This window comes from Pyrgilauda ruficollis, unplaced genomic scaffold (assembly GCF_017590135.1).
Source record: "Pyrgilauda ruficollis isolate IOZ18807 unplaced genomic scaffold, ASM1759013v1 scaffold88, whole genome shotgun sequence".
Lineage (NCBI taxonomy): Eukaryota > Metazoa > Chordata > Aves > Passeriformes > Passeridae > Pyrgilauda > Pyrgilauda ruficollis.
In genome coordinates this window covers 2,073,092-2,091,823 of record NW_024530821.1, presented here as the reverse complement: position 1 = coordinate 2,091,823, position 18,732 = coordinate 2,073,092, and positions in this window count along the sequence as shown.

Below are 18,732 nucleotides of genomic sequence, written 5' to 3'. Positions count from 1 at the left end.
CTGTATTTTATACAGTATAGAGAAATAAAGAGAACAAGGAAAAATGCATTCTAATTTAAATCTTCAGACTTTTCCTCACATCTCTACTGTATTTTTTTTGTGAAATATGGCTAACATATTTCACATATTAAGCTCAAACATACTATAAAGCAGAACTTTATCACTCCTGATAGCCCTAATTTAGAATATCTGTCTACAAATATTCTGTTACAACATATTTTTTAATATGTTCCCTTCTTCTCCTTCATATTACCAGAATAATTTTCCAGCAACAATATCCTTAACCAACAACAAATTTTCAACAAGCATCTCAGCCTTATCTGATTTCCCATTGAGAGACTGTTATGGTACTTAATAATGAGGTCAACAGGAATATATTTTAATATGTATTTGTTACATATAACATGAAATATTGACATTTCTAATCTTTAAAAATTAAAGAAGAATAGATAAATTCAAGAAGAAGAGATATCAACTTAGGCTGCAGACTGAAAGATATTTTTCCTGTAAAAAACACCAGAAAACACACAGGGAGCCATGCGTTGTTTCCAAGGGGGAAAGTAAGCAGCTCTTTAAATGCTGGCACAAAGCTCTCTTCTTTTTAATTTTCACACTCCTCTCATCTTTTAGAAAATATTGCACTAGGAAATGCTGGACTTACTTAAAAAAACATTGCAGTAATGCTAATCCTGGCCTCCTTAGCTGTGGAAAGGCTTGAAAAAGCAAAACTCTTCTCACAAGATGGAACATGCTTTACTCATCTATTTGCTCATCAAGCTTAATTTATCCTTCAGTGGAAGAGTTGATACAAAGTTCATTTTCATCTCAAAACAATCTTGACAGGCAGGAAAAATCACAATAATTTTTTTTTTTAATTCTCCTGCATCTCATTTAAGATAAAACATTTTGATCTTTTTGTCATCATACTGTAACTCGTTATTTTCATTAAATGTTCGTTCCTCACCTGCTTTTGCACTCCCTAATATTCTCTCTCCTAATGCATGCAGATTAGGACTCACATCTCCTAACTTTATAAACCTTTGCACCTGAGCAAGACACCTCAGGGTCCTTTTTTTCCCTGTCAAAGGCAAAAATAACTGTTTTAGAGTGTGATCTTCTTGCCCAAAGGTAGTTGCCTGCTTTAGGATGCAACTAGCAGCACACAACAGTCACTTGCTTTTTTCTTTTACTAAAAGAAGAGCCTTCAGTGACTCACTGTAATAATTTAAATATCTGCGCTGCAGAGTCTGCTTGGACAGGCAACCTCATCCCTGACATCAGACTTGGACAATGCTCAGGTCATTCAGCAAAAGACTGAAGAATACCTCAATCTATCAATAGCTTCCTTTTCCCAAAATACACCAGGTTTATTTTTGAGGACAAAATCTCCGCAGAACCAATCCCAGTGATGGCAGCAATTGTTCACCTCCCCCAGGAACACGAGACAGCAGCAGCCACCTTCCCCCAGTGCCCAGGAATAGCCAGAACTTTCCACCAGAGGACAAACCAGCCCCTGAGCACAGCACAGGGAGGGCATTCCCTTCAGAGCCTCTTGTTTTCCCAGTGTTATTTATTACTCATTTTACATCAGCTCAGTTGGAGGATGTAGCTCCCTCAATTTGCTGTACACAGACATTTAATTTATTTCCATTATTTCCACTTCTTTCCACCAAAACAAACCCTCAGGTGGCACTTGGGGACATAGGTTTGTGGTGGACTTGGCAGTGCCAGGGTAATGGTTGGATTTAATAACTTCAGAGGGCTTTTCCAGCCTAAATGAGTCTATGATTGAATGTGTGTCACGTTTAAAAGCCTGACTGTAAGAATATGGCAGTTTATTTCAATTTTTTCTTCCCTGTGTACTCCTTGTATCCAACAAAAAGCTGAGCAGAACAATCTGCTGTCCTCAAGCCTTAATCCTGTTCCATTGCTGCAGCACAAGTGCAAGATTTTCATTATTACGCAGGACACAAACCAACCAGAAGAGTTCTTTCTGTGGTCAAAAGTTGGAGCTACAAATTGCAGGGGAATGCAAAGAGCGACTGTTTAATGGAAACTTAAAGCTGTAATAGCAGGTCACAAAACTTCTTCCAGCATAACTAGAATTTTGTTGTCACACAAAATTGCCCAAACAATTATGACACTGTCAAGACAAGTGGTGTTGTCAGAGTAGGACAGAAAATTTAGTGGTTTTTACTTTTCCACTCATGTCAGTCATTGATTTTTTTCTTCCCCTCTTATCAGCTTCTCTCTAGTGACCTATTTCTTAGATAAACAAGATTCCTCTCCTTTAACTTTTTTTCTTTTAATTGCCTGTGATTATGAGAGAAGCACTTGTTTTCAGTCACTGTTTGAGCAGTCTCTCAGCTAAACAGTGTGGTTAACCCTCTTTACATTACAGTCATTTTACACACATCAGAAATGTCAATAAAGCACAAAGAGGTAGCTACAAGCTTCTGTCTATTCTATCACATGCTGTATCCACACTGTAAAAAGTGTTTTTCCCTGTAAGGGCTGGAAACTGGTAAGTTGCTGACATTTCGAGATGAGGTTGTGTTGTCTGGGAGGGATGTGCTTTCAAATTGGAAATGTTGATAACTGAGACCTCTGAAGATATGCAAGGAGATTATGTGCTCATAGATTGTCAGCTTCCGTTAGAAAAAGATTTTATTATATCTAAAATATCTAAATTCAGCAGATCATCCCTTCAGGATCTCATCTAAAAGACCCATTCTATCTTTGAGCCAGCAAAGGTATTACTAGATTTTTCAACCCAAACTGAAGTCCTATCTTAGGTGATCTAAACATCTTTATAGGCACAATTCCTAGAAATTAAATATCAAATCATTTACGTGGTCAAATTATTTGCAAAAGTCAGAGGCAGGAGCTGTGAGATGTAGGAGATCTTTTGGAAGAGTGTGAAAGGCTAAGGGGCATCAAGAGTTCTTGGGGCTGTGGGGGTGAAGGGAGGCATTGCTGGGAGGGGGAGCTTTGACCACTGCATGCTGCTTTTCACACCACCTGCCCACATGTCACTGCAGCAGTGCTGGATCAGTTTTACACTGCTTATCCTCACAAAGACTCCACCTGCATGAGCTGCACCTCAGGGAGCTCCTGCAGCCCTTCTGCAGCCCCTGACACCAGTGGTGAGTTATGACCCAAAGCCTTGCCCAAGTCTTCATAAACTCTCCTCAAAATCCTGGTCATAAACACCCGCAGTATAAACTGGCATGGCCCAAGAAATATAAAAATAACAAAAAAACATCAACAATAACAACAGCAACAACAATAATAATATACAGAGGGTGTATTTCACTTGAGGACACGGTGATGCCTCCCAACCACCCTCCTTCAGTGTCTCTGGACTGTGACATTTTACTCCCTCATTCACAAATAAATTAAGAATCAGCGCTGTGCACAGGATGTTAAAAGCAGCTCTGCTGAGAAGGGATTCCTCTGTGAAATTTCCCTGCCAACACACAATTGCAACCCAAACACCGATACCACTGCTAGACAGCACTACCATGGCCTGGCTAGATAAGACTAAGATTAAGTGGAATCCAGTGACTTGAAGCTAATGGGACTTGGGAGTCACTGTTTAACTGGCAGAGGCCCTCAGCAGCCTGAAGATTCAACTGGAGGACTGATATTGATTCCTTAAAATGAATACGAGTAATAAAAAAATAAAATATTAAAAAAAAAAAAGTGTACAAGCAACGAGAGAGGATAGGAAGCGGGGGTGGAGCAGATGGGGGATATGGTGGAGAGAGACCATCTTGAGCAAGAACAGGCAGTTCTGAGGAAGGGGAATGCTAAATTATCCATCTTCAGCTAGTCTGTGATGTCTGATAGATGTTTCCTGAGAGTTATGCAACTCAGTAATTGCTGTTAATTTTTTTTTTTTTTTTCGTGCCACGCTGATTTTTATTAAACCATTCAGCCTCAGTAATTGCTGTTAATTTTTTTTTTTTTCATGCCATGCTGATTTTTATTAAACCATTCAGTAAATGCTAATTTCAGAGTCGCTTGTCCAATTAGTCACAACACTTCACGGGTATCTCTGCTAGTGAGCAGATCCTTCAGCCTTTGCTCATCCTCAGCAATGCTTTTACCTGCTAAAATAAGGTCCTGTGCTTCCCAGGGCAAAGCTGCTATGATCTGACTTTTGACGTGTCACCATACACAAGCCATTTGCTTAGCCATTCACAATTTCTTGTGGTCAATTTCACAAAAGATGTCTTTTGTACATGATACTCTTCATAGAAATGGGCAAATTATCCACCAATCTAACTTCTGACAGATGAAACAAACATCTTTGTTTATAACACTTAGGAAAATAATATATTTTCAGGGAAAGGGAAATAAGAAATTAGTACTTTTCTACTTTAACTAATTTAGATGTGGCTGTTACCAATATGCCACATTCCTTCTGAAAGCTGAAAAAAACCCTTCCTAATTCTAACTGCCAAAAAACCCATCCCAAACCCTCTTTTTGTCAGATTCTTGAAAGCAAAATATTTTTTAAAAAAAGGAACTGTTCAATAGAACATTTTCAAACAGCACTATTAAGTCTGATAGCAGCATGCAATTCAATCTTTTTTTACAGGTAGGTATTGCACACAAGACTGATGACTTAATTGGCATAAAGAGAATGTCTAATCTATTGTAAGTTTTAATAATTCCTAGTTTATTGAATTGAGCAGTGAACATTAATTTCTTTATTCTGCTTTTATGATGCATGATACTGTAGAAATGGCATTTTATGATATTTCAATTTCTGCCGTCGGTACTGTTTGTAATCTATCTGACCTCAATTTATGCATCTGTAAAACAAAATGAATGGCTCTGCTTCTTTTCTCCTTTTTTAAAAAAGTAATATTACACTGATAAGAAGTGTTACATAGGAATCACTGTTAGAGAATTTTCTGCACATTTGCATTTTAATTATGAAAACATCACCATGATTATTTGCAATTATTCCAGGACAGGATTATTTTCACAAACACGTTGGATACACGAAATGCCAGGGATATGAAGTACATCTTCCTTCACAAAAACCCCTCAACATAAGTTCCAGTAGTTGATTTCACAAACACGTTGGATACACGAAATGCCAGGGATATGAAGTACACCTTCCTTCACAAAAACCACAGGATAAAGTTTATGCCTCCATTACTACCTGACTCAGCTTTGTTCCTTTTCACATCACAAGAGCGTGGAAGCTGTCCCTGCCCATGGCAACCACTGGGAACTGGATGATCTTTAAGGTCCCTTCCAACCCAACCCATTCCATGACTCTTTGAAGGATGACCTGAGACAAACTTGCATTTCTTAGGGACACAACCAGATGCTCAGCTTTACACAGAAGTTGTTAATACATAAACTTTGTGTCTGTGTTGATGTTTTGCTCTGGGATTTTGTTGAAGCCCGCACACTAAAAGAGACAAAGACTTGGAGTTTGGTCAGTGTCTCCTTCCAGGGTTCAAAATGTTGAAAATTGTGTTTTCTTGAGTAAAAATGCTTTGTTCAATTTTTTTTTCTCTTTTTTTTTTCCAGTTGAAAGAAGAAATTCTGCATAATGTTCAAATCATTTTAGTGAGAAAAAGTAATTTATTTTCCCAGGGTATTATAACTCTCTAAAGCGAGCTTTCACCATAATATTCCATGGAAAAAGAGGTCCAATTTTACAGTTATCTGATTTCTCGGGTTTCAGGACAGACAGAAAGATAATTGCACGTGTTTCACACCTCATCCACAGAGCAGGAAGGACAGTGCTCACTTAATCAGCTGCCATTTGACACTCATCTTTCAGTTTACTGGGCTGTCCTGTATTTACTCTGCCCCAGTCAACTCCAGCTTCAAAAACATAATTATTAATTTCTTCCTGAACCATCTAGTGTGCTCATCACTTCAGAAACCAACTACTTCTTAAATATTAATTAAATTACCCTTGCTGGGAGGCAACATATGTCCATTCTACCAAGGGGGACCTGAAACACAAAGAGATTAAAATCGAGTAAATACAAATAATAACATTGTCCAGCCTGAAACACCTAGAATATTTTTTCAGGGTACTTATCCCTATATCCTGAGTTGGTTTTTTTTCCAAGCACAGACTCAGTGGCTTTGGCTGCTGCTGCAGGAGCTGAGACTCCTGCCAGTCACCACGTGGCATGTGAAGGAGAGAGATGCTCAGTTAATGACCATTTGTGCAAAGTTTGGTTTAAGTGATTTGCTGGGCATCGCCTAATTGAAGGCAGAGGTGAAAATCTCATTTATTCCCTGCCTCACCATGAGGATGTGTCCCCTTCCTGCTATCCCTGCTCATCTCAGCTGCTTCCAGAGAGGATAAAGTCTGACAAGCTCCTCTGCATGCAGCCATGATGTATTCTCAGAATTCCATCATACTTGTGGAATAAGACAGAATATTGCTGATAAAAATGTCTGTGCTTAAATAATTAAAAATTGTCCCATAGTTTAGGCTAACACGATAACAGAAATTTGGCTGTGCAGGTAACAGAGAGTCAGATATCTTAACGATGAGTTTTTCCTGATTTTGCTGTGTTAAAGAAGTGCTGTCAGTAATGCTCTGTCTGCCCTGTGATTTCCTCCTTGGCAGTCACTCATCATACTCCATTTCCCTCAGATATATTGCTCAGCTGACAGGCTCTGGTATCCTTCCACTGTCCTATTTACCTTCTTTGAACAATATTTAATTTGAGGAGTTGGCAGAGTGTGGACACCTATGAGCAAATCATCCTAAAGTGCCTTCATCACCAACAGTGAGAGAGAGGCATTTCCCAGGGCTTGGTTAATCTCACATATTTCATGATTATGTGTGAGGATGTAATGAACTGGAGCTCAGCTGCACCCAGCAGTGTCATCTTTGACTGCAAGATTTACGTGTCCCCATTAGCCCAGATGAATGTGGGGTGATTTCCAGTCCTGGAAAAAAAAATAAATCTGAAAACACAGCAATTCCATGTGCCTTGCATCCACATTCTTCAAACAGAGAGAGGGTTGGTATTTAGATAAACCAATATTTAGATAAACCAAGTAACTACAGGCACATCAGCCTGACAGTGGTTCTAAGGAAAATAATGGTTGACACAAGATATAGCAAATAAAGACCTAAAACAAGATGCTATAAATCACATTTTCACTTGAAAGTGATCCTATCAAGCTAATTTAATGCCTCCTTTCAGGCAATTGCACATTATTAAAGTGTATGGTGTCACTTTTGCAAACTGAGATTGCTACAAGATGTTTTTTATGCCATCACACACCATTTGGGCTAAAAAAAAAACAAAACCCAGAATAATCTCTAACTCATAGTAATAATTTATAACAAGCAGTAGAACAAGAGGAAACAGCATCAGGTTCTGCCAGAGGTTGGATATTTGGGAAAAATTTAGGTTTAGGTTGGATTTTTGGGAAAAATTATTCACAAAAGGATTGGCATTGGCACAGCTGCCCTGGGCAGTTTGGAGTCCCCATCCCTGGAGGGATTCAAAGCCATGTGAATGTGGCACTTGGGGACAGGGGTCAGTGGTGGCCTTGGCAGTGCTGGGGAATGCTTGGACTTGGTGATCTCAGAGGGCTTTTCCTACCTCAATGATTCTATGATTCTGTGAACCAAATGGGACAGAATTACTGGGTTTTTTCTCAGCTGGTTCATAAACACACAGCATAGGAAATGTTACTCTTTAAAGGATGTACTTGGGCAAAAAGGCCAGCATCCAAAAAAGAGGTTCTTTTAAGCATGCATATTGGGCAAGTGTTCCAGTATGCACAGCTTGGTGAGTCCTGCCTAAAATACTGAGTGAAGAATGCAGAAACCATCCTATTTTTAAAATCCTACCAGGTAACAACTTAAAAGACCTTAAAAAATTAACTACTGATGACAGTGTAGTTATTCTGGCTTAAATCAGATGATGGTGTCCTTTGTGGAGAAGTCTCTGATTCTTTTCAAAACACACCAAGCTGGAACCTGGAACTTATATTTTGTTAATTTTTTTTTTTTCTCACAGAAAAAAAAGTTGCCTTTTTTTTTTTTTCAAAAAATGATTTGATTTAAAGTTTTACAACAGGAAGATCAGTTGCTCACTGTAACCCTTCAAAGCCTCAGTATATATTTTTCTTATTGTGAGTGGAAATAAATTTGACATTTTGGGAAACTCTAGTTATTGGACTTTCCTGCCTAAATTATATGCTAAGAAAATATTTATGAAATAATGTAACAAATAATTTTCCTCTCAAAGTAAATACTGACAATTTCCTAGTCAAGTCTGCTTGAAAATGTTGCAATTCAAAGCAGGTAATGTTTTAAAAACATTTGTCTTGTATTTATTTAAGGTGGAACTGACAGGAGAGAGGGAGGATTTTATTTAAGGACACGGCATCAAAATAAAGAATTTTGCTGTCAGTTATAGAAAGATCTAGTAGGAAGATGTGGAGCACAGAAATCCTTCCAGCCTTGGATATATTCTATAAACTGAACCCTTCACCTGTAGCTCTTAAAATATTATGGCAAATTTATTCTTCATTTCTGTGACAGAGGTGTTCACATGGTGCATCATTTGAATAATATCTTGTCCTTCTTCAAAAAAATTATCATCCAGTCTCTGTCCAACAGGGCCAGAGGTTGTCAGACAGAGACCAGAGCTGCCAGGGGCTGTTTTGGGCATGGAGCACCACAAGTCATCTCTAACTGTGCTGGGAACACAAGAGCCTCCTCAATTTGCTCTGAAGTGTTTTAAAATACAGAAACCTGATGGTTGCCAGGCTTCATTTTCTCTACCTGTCTGCATTTCCCCCCCGTTTGACATTTAACAGTGTTGATGTCAAGGTGCTCTGTGTTTCAGGAGTTATTCTTAAATATTCCAACTTGAACACAGACAGGAGCTCATTGGCGACACAGATCTCTGATTTCCTTCTTATTTTTACGCTCAGAGCCATTAGCTCTGTGCCTTGTACTTGTGGCATGCTTGTGAGAGGAAGTTTAAATGCCAGCAGCAAGGCCTCAGAGTAGAATCAGAAGTCTTGGTGGAGTCACAGTGCAATAATAAAAAGATACACACAAGAACAGCTGTGGCCAATATTAAACACTCAGCCATCAATTATTGATGATATATGCTCCTTGTGCCTGCATGAGAATGCTTTTTGGGATCTTATTATTTAGAATTCTTAGTAAGGCTTTGTCAAATAAATACAGCTTCCTGCAGTGTGAATTCCTTAGAAGCTTTGGGTTGTTTAATGTTTGGGTATTTTTTTAGCTTATCCAAACTCATTCATTCAAATCATCTGCTGCTATAACCAGAGCTGTGAATACAGGACCATATTCACAGAACCAACAAATCATGGAGTGGTTTGGTTTGGAAGGGATCTTAAAGATCACTTTGCTTCCCTCCTGCTACAGGCAGGGACAACTTCCACCATCCCAGGTTGCTCCAAGTCCTGCCCAGCCTGGCCTTGGACACTTCCAGTGATCCAGGGGCAGCCACAGCTTCTCTGGGCTATCTCTGTCTCACCACTCTCACAGTAAAGAGTTCCCACAGAATATCCAATCTAAATATACTCTGCTTCAGCCTAAAGCCTTCCCCCTTGCCCTGTCACTCCAGGCCCTTACCTAAAGCCCCTCTCCAGCTCTCTCAGAGCCCCTTTGGGCACTGGAAGCTGCTGGAAGCTCTTCCCAGAGACTTCTCTTCCACATACTTGCTTAGAAAGACAGTCTCATAAATTGGTATGTACAAGCCTACCGGTTGTTAAAAAAACCCCAACAAAACAAAACCAAAACCAGGCAAACCAACCAACCAACAAAAAACCCCAAAAAATCAACCAAGCAAACAAAAAACAAACAAAAAAAAACCCAAAAACAAACAAACAAAAAGAAAAAAAACCCACAAAACAACAACCCCACCTGTGGATTAATCTGGGCCAGATGCTGCATTGCTCCAGTTAAATACCAGTGATTTCCCTTTCCTCTGGAGAGGAGCACAACAACAGGCCTGAGTCACTTCTCAAGCGGTTTCACATTTGAAGAATCCAGAAGGCACAAGGCTCACAGAGCTGGTGATCCTTTAAAGACACTCATTGAACACATTGCCAGTGAAAAAGGCAGAGCAAGCTCTCGGAAGATGCTCTGCATGCCAGGGATCTCTGCCATGGTGCCAAGCAGTCCTTCAGCTACTCCCACCCAGCAGCTTCCCACCCCCTCACTGCAGCGCTTCCCTGGCATCATCTGTGTTAGTCACCACTGCTGCAACTTGTACCACAGCCAGCCATTCCAGGGGCCAGGAATTCCCACAGTCCCCTGGCAATGGTGCTAAAGGAAAATCTGGGCTAGCGTTTTAACAAAAAAAAAAAAACAAAACCAAAAAACAAAACAAAAACAAAACAAAACAAAAAAAGCCCAACAAACACAAAAAACCAAAACAAAACACCAAACAACCAAACAAAAAAAAACCCAAACACAAACCAAAACACCAACCAACCAACCAAAAAAAATCCATTAAAAACAACAACAGCATTCCAAAAAGGTAATAAGTTACCATCAACTGATTCCAGATTGGTTGCAGTAAAGAAAGGAAGAAAGATTCCCTTCCCTTCTTTTAAGCAAAACAAAGCAAAAAGACCCTGTGGAAAACATGTCCTCACTAGTAAAAATGTCAACTGGGGTCAAATCACTACTGCTGGCGAAAATAGATGTGCAAGAACAAAATCTTTATTCAGTATTAGTGCATTGTAAGCTAAACTAACTTATGACTGAAGGGTCATTTTTGCAAAATAATGACAATCAATTTATGATAAAGAGAGGGTGTTTTGAATTGTCTCCTGTTTTATTTGTGCACATAAGGGATAGAAAGCCACTTTAATGTTACTGCACAGGACAAGAATCCACAGTTATGAAGCACTGGCATCACAAAATGATACACAGTTTCTTAGCAAAACCTCAGACAAAGATAATTACAATAAAAGATATTTGTGACAATTTCAAAAAAGATTAATATAAACTCCTGATAAAATTCTTCACAAGGGGCCTCACCATTGGTGATTGACTCATTGCTTCAGTATTATCCATATTTTACTGGTGTCTAATCTGCCAATATATGGATTTTAATATAGAATTAACTGCAGATAGAAGATTTTACATAGCATACTTATGAAGTTACCATTCACTGATATATATTTATGACCTCAGGAGCGAAGCTCCCGCAATTCCTCCACCACTTATTGTCAAGTTTAAATTGGTTTCTGAAGCTTCCACGGGGAGAGAGCTTCTGTGCTCAAGTGGCCTCCTACAGACACGGTGTCAGATCAGGCAGGTTAATGAGACAGGCAGCCAGAAGTGAGAATAAAGGCGGAGCAAACAGGTTAACAAACCCTCACTGAGCTTCGTGCTGCTCCTGGGCCCCTTCCCACCCCAACCCTCGGGCACTGCAGGCAGATTTCATCTCAACACACACACCAGGCAGCCGGAAAAACTTCCACACCTGATCATGGAAATCAACCCCAAAACTCCCCCTTTCAGTGCAGAATTGCTGAGTATCTGAGTAATTTCTCTGTTTATATGAGAGAATTTATCTGAGCTTATCTGAGAGATCAGGTGAACTCAGCTCCCCCACCTGATCCCAAAAATCAATCCCAAAACACCTCCATTCAGTAGAGAATTTCTGAGTATCTGAGTAATTTCTCTCAGTTTATCTGAGATCAGGTATACTCAGCTCCCCCACCTGATCCCAAAAATCAACCCCAAACCACCTCCATTCAGTGGAGAAGTTCTGAGTGTTTTGAAGAGGTCAGATAAACTCAACTCCCACATTTCCTGTTCATCCATGCTCTGGTTTCCTTCTCCGCCTCCACCACCAGTTCCCACGTCTGCCAGACTTCTGTTTATTTTTTAAGCAATCTGGCATTTTGGGGAAAGATTAGTGGCACCTCCAAATGCAACCTAACCCAAGGAATTATGCTAAATGCCCAAATACTGCCTTTTATGCCCTAGTTGCAGTAAACAACCCAACAGTTTTATGTTACCCAGCACGCACACTTCTACACCATGGTCTGCAAGCAAGTTTTGTGAGTCTTACAAAGGCACAAATCTAAAAATGGAGAAATTCAAGTGTCTGTAACAAACACACCAGCACTTCAGGGTCTATCTATGAGAATTGAAAGCCCAGAGAAAAAAAAGATTTCCAGGCAAAGGAAGCTGTTCCTAAGAGGGCCAATGGTGAGTGGTTGGTTCCCACAGTAACACAGTTCAGACGCCACACAAGTCCCCAGAACATAAAACATGGAAAATAATCTCTCTCATCAAAGCCTGCTCTGAGAAACCACACTTTGTCAGGAAATAAATAAAAATCTAAACTCCCCCCAAATCCCGACAGAGCCAAAGTGAGGGAGGGCAACAGTCCAGTTTCCAACTTGAAGCAGCTGGGAAAAGTGTCCCAAAAGTGTATGGAATTGCTGCAGGGGAAAAGCAAACCCCTCTCCTCATGCTCTACATTGCTGGCCCACAGTGTGGAGCCCCTGAGGTGTTTTCCTGGGCTATCCCAGCCCAGTTACTCCCTGTAGTAGCCAGGCAGCAAACTGAGCTCGGTGGTTTAGCAAAGAGGGTCTCAGGTCACTGTGAGTGCAGCCTGACAGGATAATGCAGAGCCAGCTGTCAGCCCTTCTCCCTGGGTAATCACCACAGAAGGGTCATCCAAAAGGAATGTTTTGCTTCTGACAAATAACGCCTTGGAGATGGTCTGGGATGGCCCTGCTTTTGGACAATCCTAATTCACACATCTGAGACACAGAGCTGCACATCCCCATCCTACAACACCGGGGGCAGAGGCTCCCCAGCCAGCTTGGGATAGACAGAGATTGCCTGGGAAAAGGGGTGGGGAGAAGGAGATGATCCCTGGAGAAATGGAAATTTCCCTTTGTTCTGCCTCCAGAACAGAGACAGAAGAAAAGAAAGAGCCAAGGGAGGGAGCACCTAGTGCAGGAAAGGGCATCTGAAAAGTGCAGGCATTGAAGCAAATGGGAAGGGTTTCTGAGGACATTTTCCAGTCAGAAAGCCATAAGTGATTGATGGAAAGCAAGCCTGAATTCAAGGAATGAGCTGTGATAGTGCAGTGGACAAAGGTAATTGTTCAGACTGGAGTTTTTTTATGACTATCCTGTTTCTTCAAGACATTTTTGCATTTTAGTTCAGAAATATTATGGCATAATGAATCTTGACTTTTACAGTTATTTTAATCTCCTTATAAAAGATTACTGTAGAGAAAAGTCATGTCTTTTCTGTGTTGAAACCCTGGATAACGTCTTCAGCCTTTGTAAAATGCTGCTTATCAGGGATTTACTTGCTCAGACAATGGCTGTGGTACCATTTTACTGCTCCTGGTTTCAGCTGCAGCTCAGGCACAGCCAGTTTGGTTATCTCCAAGTCATGTTCTGTGGCACAAGACAGATAACATCTTAAAAAACAACACAGGCAATACAGAGGCCTGGACCCATCTGAATAGTCTGAGGTGAAGATCCATGAGAATTCTGAAACCATTGATACCTTTGTGATATGGATGCACTCAGCCCAAATTTTCTCTTGCAGAAATGTGTGATAAAGGATAAAGCTGTTTGACAGCAGTTCCTCTCTCCCAGGACACTAAAAAAAGCCTTCCTGATGCCATCACAGTGGGGAATTATAAGATGCCCACCCAATGAGGTTAATATAAATAATGATGCTTCCTCCTGAACACAAAATGCTGAGGAGGTAGGAGAAAAAAAAGTCATAAAATAATAAGTACTGAAGTATTTCTTTAAGCAAGAACAGAGCTTTCAATAGCTTGACTGCAAACCTAAAATCCCACAGCTTTGGAAGCAATATGAAGAAAGTGAAAGCAGAAAATAAAAGAGCAAGGTGCTCTGTAGGATTGAATTAATAATGTAGAAAAACCTCCCAAGTAAGAAGCACCATCCTGAAAGGAAAAATAAAATGTCACTGCAATCTAAAATACTTCATCAATAATAGATGCAATTGACTCTGAATGAGGTCTGTTGGCTCATTTTTTTCCTGTAGAAGTGCTGTAAATGCAGGTTACCTCCCACAAGCTGCCCTTGTCACACACAAGAGAGAGATTCTGCTGCTCAGCTCCAACAACCTGAGAAGCCTCTGCAGCTCCTGCCATCACCCCTGAGCCCCCAAACCAAACCAAAGAGATGAATGTGAATCCCTCCCTTGGCAAGAGCCTTGCCCACATCCTCGCAGCCAGGAACAACCCTCCACTCAGCTGGGGAAGCTCTAGGGGAGCAATTAAACTTAACGGGAGCCACAGCTCCCCCATAAATCTCTGTATTTATCTCAACCAAAGCCCAGGGAAGCAAAGGTCAGCGTGGCCTCTGCAGTGGGACATTCCCACATCAGCTGCAGCCTTTCCTTTTCTCTTTTGAAGTTTAATTGATACCCTCTTTTCCTAATCAGCTGCACCAAAGCAGTGAGCCTTGATGAGGAGGGGATTATCAGGAGACAGTTTAGTATGCCCAACACATGATGCTCTACAGGTCAATTAACAAACCATATCCTCAGGCAGACATATTTGGGATTAAAACCAGGATAAATTAAAGGCTTTACAGCTGCCCTAGTAATTTTCCCTCTCTTTCTCTTCCCCCCTGCACCCCCAAGTTTAAAAGACATTTGAGAAGGAGACGAAGGAAAAAAAAAAAAAAAGTAATTTAAGGAGTTTTTCTTCACATTTCTTATTAAACCAAGGCAATAATTTCTGGAATGGAAGCAAACACTGGTCTTTTACAGTTATATTTGAGTCTGAAAGCAGATTTGTGCTCTTTCTGCAGTGAGGGAAGGGACTAAAAGATCCTTGTGCCTGGCTGTGCACAATTAAATAATCTGGGGACAGGAGTCAAGCTAATTTATAAATTCTCCCAGATTCAGCCTGGCCAATACAACCCCAGAGTGAAAACCTTTATCCATGAAATCAGCATACATGGACCATCTAATTTCAGACCGAGGCTTGAAAATTTCCCATAATCCACAAAATTTGGATCTGAGAGATGTAACAGTTTGTCTGTGAAGGATGGTGACCATGGAGTGCAGCCCTTTCAGGAGGGGAGTTGCAGGTGTTGCGGTACAATATTTGTAGATTTTATAGCTGCAAAAATCAAGAGACAACTAAATATACATTAAGGGGCTCCTTTTTTTTAAATTTTTCTGAGTGGTTTCTCTTGACTTGTGCTTTACTGGAAAAAAAAAAACACTACAGATCATCTATTTTTTGGTGACAAAGTAGAATGCTGTAGCAATATATGTCTCAAAATGCAACCCACAACAGTACAAACAGTATTTTTCTTGAAGAAATATCTTTAGAAAATTAACAGAGATTACTGGTTTTCATATGAGTATCTGTGTGGATGGAGACTTAGACTAATTCAGTTTTATTTTTCTTATCATCAACCTCGTCAAGGAGGTTCAGTGAGAGTCTCCAATATTTGTGTCTTATTCAAGGGACACAATGGCCAGTGGTTTAGGTCTCTTTCAGTCTGAAAATTTATATAAAACTTTTACAGACCTGTAATTTTTTAATTTTTATTATTTTCTTCTTTTATATACAGCATATATTTACACAAAGTGGGATGGGAAACCCTTCATCAGCCTGGATAAGCTCGATATGCTCATCTGGCTGCAATTTCACCATGGAAAGTCCTTAGGATGATGAAAAGGGGTGAAGAGAGACATTGAAAATCAATCAAACCCCCATGTTTTCTGCATTCTTCTGTAAGATCTATTAAAATTTAAATGAAAAAGGCTCTATACACATTGACATCTCTCCTAAATTTAATATGAAATAAGTTTTTTTCAAATAAATACATATCTAAAGTTATTTTAACCTATTTCTTCACTTATTTCCAAGGAATTAGTCATAGAACGTCAAGATGACAATACCTGACCATGCCCTGTTTTATTTCAGGATTAGTTTTTTGAGGCTTCTTTCCAGAGTGCTTTCTAGTGCAAAATTCTTTTTCTCCTCCTCCTGTCAAAGATCCTAATTTGAAAATTTTCAAGGTACAAAGTGTAATTGCTTTCACACAAATGCTGTCGCAGAGATATGGACTGTAACACATTTTCAAGATTCTTTTAAAAGCAAAGAAATTTTTAAAAGGATTGATTTGTGCAAAAAAAAAAAAAAAATCAAATCCCAGCCCTAGAATTTTAGTGGGTGAAATAACAATCCAAGTCCCATTCAATCAGGAGAGATGCTTCCAGCTTCTTCAGGCTGAAGTGATGGAAGTTTACTCATAAAAGAGAACGAAAAGGTAGAAGTGGATAATTCAAACAGGAAAGAAGATATAGGAAAATAAAGAAAGAGAAAAGGCAACCTGGAAGGGCTTATCCAATACAGTTTTTGTGACTCCAGGAAATACCTATGATTTATGAACTTTTATCACTCCTTCCCACAGATAAGTCTTTCATATGTCCATGCAAAATAGGAGCTCAGATGTAAACTGAGCTGGTTTATTTTTTTCTCACAATCACTTTACAAAGTCACTGTTGTAGGTAAAAGGAGAAAGAAAGATTATTTCCAGGAGCTGTAGAAGCACTTGAAGATGCCCACACTGAGAAAAGCTAAAATCTCTTCCTGTGGACTGGTGACTCATGTTCAGTGTACAATAAAGCTGATGTTTGAGACACCTGCAGCACACCCTGTGCCCTCAGGCAGGGAATTTTTCCACTAATCCACACAAACACAAGCCTGTGGTTTAAACCGCTCCCAGCGACAGGGATCTCCCACAGTGTGTGTGGGATTTTTGGGACATCACGTCCAACTAAGGGAGATCATAAATCTGCCCTTTGCTCCCCAAATACAGAAAACTGTGCGAGCGCCCAAATCAGTTTAGATCAGGGCACTAGGGAAAGCTGGAGGAGCTTTTCTTCCCAGGACAAATAAATGACTCAGTGAAAGAGCCCGGAGCTGTCTGAGCCCCCAGCTGTGCCCTGTGCAGATTCACAGCTCTCTCTGAAGGCACAGATAAACCTCAGATGCACGTGGGCTTCACCTTGCTCGGTGAAAAACTCCAGTGATCTTAGTTGATTCCACATTTATGGAACAAATGATGGCTCTTCCAAGGCCTAATTAATAATGGAACCTGTGTGTGACAAGGACAGAGGGTGTCTGGGAGCTCCTGCAGGTTCCAGGCCTGGGCTGTGCAAGCTGAGGAAACTGGGGCCTGGGGTTTAACAGGGCCAGACTGGGCTTCCAGACAGCCAAAACCCAACGAAAACCAAATAGAAACCCACTAAAAACTGTGTCTGGGTTCCGAGATATGTATATATATGTAAAATCATAGATTCACTTAGGTCGGCAAAGCCCTCTAAGATCATCCAGTCCAACCATTCCCCCATTCCAGCACTGCCAAGGCCACCACTGACCCACATCCCCGGGTGCCACATCCACACATTTTTTTAACATTCCAAGGATGGTGAGCCCACCATTTCCCTGGGCAGCCCCTTCCAATTCCTGACAACTCTTTCTGTGAAGATTTTTTTCCCCAATATCCACTCTGACCCTCCCCTGGCCCAGCCTGAGGCCGTTCCCTCTGCTCCTGTCCCTGTTCCCTGGGAGCAGAGCCCGACCCCCCCGGCTGTCCCCTCCTGGCAGGAGCTGTGCAGAGCCACAAGGTCCCCCCTGAGCCTCCTTTTCTCCAGGCTGAGCCCCTTCCCAGCTCCCTCAGCCCCTCCTGGGGCTCCAGATCCTTTCCCAGCTCCCTTCCCATGTCTGGACATGCTTCAGCTCCTCAGTGTCTGCCTTGGCCCAATATGTATGTATATACACATAAATACACATACACACACACATATATCTATATAAATTCAGGCATTGGGATCTGCAGAGATCTGAAAAAACTCAGTACATCCCATCCAAAGGTCTTGTGTGACATTTGTGCAATATTCCAGCTAAATAAATGCAACAACTTCTTCCTGGGGAGAAGATTTCCGCTTGTCAGATTTTTGGCCATTTCTCTGGATCCTGGAAATTTTTGTGCAGGCACACCTAGAGTACACATAATTAAAAACAGCCACAGTTATAGAAAAATATTCAAATAGGTTATGAGAGATTAAGATTTAAAGGTGGATTTTTGTTTTCATTTATCCTTCTGCTAGCATCCAATTCTATGGTTCAGTGAGGAAACAGAGCCATAAAGATAATTTAATATGACCTCCTCAAAATGCAGGCCAAAGAACCTTTTTTTTTTTAAAAATAATTTCTGCATGAAATATTTCAAGAAAAGAAAATAATAGATCAAACACATCCTTCTAGCAGAGTCATTACCTCTGAATATTCTAGGAGGCTTTGGAAACACTACTTTATCTCTCCTTCTTCCTTGTGTTTAATTTTTAGTGAGCTGGGATAAAGCAGGTAAGTATAAACATTTCACATTCTGCAGTGATTCCACTCCTTTCAAGCCCATTATTATTCAGGACTTACCAAACAACACTGGAACTTTGAAATTTTGCCCAAAGGGGGAAGATAAGATTGGGTAACAGCTACTCACCTATGACACCTCACCTAACATTATCAAAAGGAGGAAACATTCCTCATGTAATTAAATATTTATTCCTTTAAAGGTATAACTAGAGCACGAAAATACATTTCTACCTCCCACAGCTTTTATCAAGCTGTCAAGTTCTCCATAACTTGGTGTTAACTGAGTCATAAAGGGAAAAATATCTAAAGCAGG